The sequence below is a fragment of the Protomyctophum parallelum genome (assembly GCF_964188405.1).
Source record: "Protomyctophum parallelum genome assembly, chromosome: 2".
NCBI classification, from domain to species: domain Eukaryota; kingdom Metazoa; phylum Chordata; class Actinopteri; order Myctophiformes; family Myctophidae; genus Protomyctophum; species Protomyctophum parallelum.
In genome coordinates this window covers 4,398,102-4,400,135 of record NC_139699.1, presented here as the reverse complement: position 1 = coordinate 4,400,135, position 2,034 = coordinate 4,398,102, and positions in this window count along the sequence as shown.

The window sequence follows — 2,034 nt, the reverse complement described above, 5'->3', positions numbered from 1 at the left end:
GGCCTAATGAAGTACTGTCACCTCATAGACACATGACATAACAACCACACCAAGGGGCCTAATGAAGTACTGTCACCTTATAAATAAACACATGACATAACAACCACACCAAGGGGCCTAATGAAGTACTGTCACCTTATAAACACATGACATAACAACCACACCAAGGGGCCTAATGAAGTACTGTCACCTTATAAATAAACACATGACATAACAACCACACCAAGGGGCCTAATGAAGTACTGTCACCTTATAAATAAACACATGACATAACAGCCACACCAAGGGGCCTAATGAAGTACTGTCACCTTATAAATAAACACATGACATAACAACCACACCAAGGGGCCTAATGAAGTACTGTCACCTTATAAATAAACACATGACATAACAACCACACCAAGGGGCCTAATGAAGTACTGTCACCTCATAAACACATGACATAACAACCACACCAAGGGGCCTAATGAAGTACTGTCACCTCATAAACACATGACATAACAACCACACCAAGGGCTCTAATGGAGTACTGTCACCTTATAAACACATGACATAACAACCACACCAAGGGGCCTAATGAAGTACTGTCACCTCATAAACACATGACATAACAACCACACCAAGGGGCCTAATGAAGTACTGTCACCTTATAAACACATGACATAACAACCACACCAAGGGGCCTAATGAAGTACTGTCACCTTATAAACACATGACATAACAGCCACACCAAGGGGCCTAATGAAGTACTGTCACCTTATAAATAAACACATGACATAACAACCACACCAAGGGGCCTAATGAAGTACTGTCACCTTATAAATAAACACATGACATAACAACCACACCAAGGGGCCTAATGAAGTACTGTCACCTCATAAACACATGACATAACAACCACACCAAGGGGCCTAATGAAGTACTGTCACCTCATAAACACATGACATAACAACCACACCAAGGGCTCTAATGGAGTACTGTCACCTTATAAACACATGACATAACAACCACACCAAGGGGCCTAATGAAGTACTGTCACCTCATAAACACATGACATAACAACCACACCAAGGGCTCTAATGAAGTACTGTCACCTCATAAATACATGACATAACAACCACACCAAGGGGCCTAATGAAGTACTGTCACCTCATAAACACATGACATAACAACCACACCAAGGGGCCTAATGAAGTACTGTCACCTTATAAATAAACACATGACATAACAGCCACACCAAGGGGCCTAATGAAGTACTGTCACCTTATAAACACATGACATAACAACCACACCAAGGGGCCTAATGAAGTACTGTCACCTTATAAATAAACACATGACATAACAGCCACACCAAGGGGCCTAATGAAGTACTGTCACCTTATAAACACATGACATAACAACCACACCAAGGGGCCTAATGAAGTACTGTCACCTTATAAACACATGACATAACAACCACACCAAGGGGTCTAATGAAGTACTGTCACCTTATAAACACATGACATAACAACCACACCAAGGGGCCTAATGAAGTACTGTCACCTCATAAACACATGACATAACAACCACACCAAGGGGTCTAATGAAGTACTGTCACCTCATAAACACATGACATAACAACCACACCAAGGGGCCTAATGAAGTACTGTCACCTTATAAACACATGACATAACAACCACACCAAGGGCTCTAATGAAGTACTGGCACCTCATAAACACATGACATAACAACCACACCAAGGGGCCTAATGAAGTACTGTCACCTTATAAATAAACACATGACATAACAACCACACCAAGGGGCCTAATGAAGTACTGTCACCTTATAAACACATGACATAACAACCACACCAAGGGCTCTAATGAAGTACTGTCACCTCATAAACACATGACATAACAACCACACCAAGGGGCCTAATGAAGTACTGTCACCTCATAAACACATGACATAACAACCACACCAAGGGGCCTAATGAAGTACTGTCACCTTATAAACACATGACATAACAACCACACCAAGGGGCCTAATGAAGTA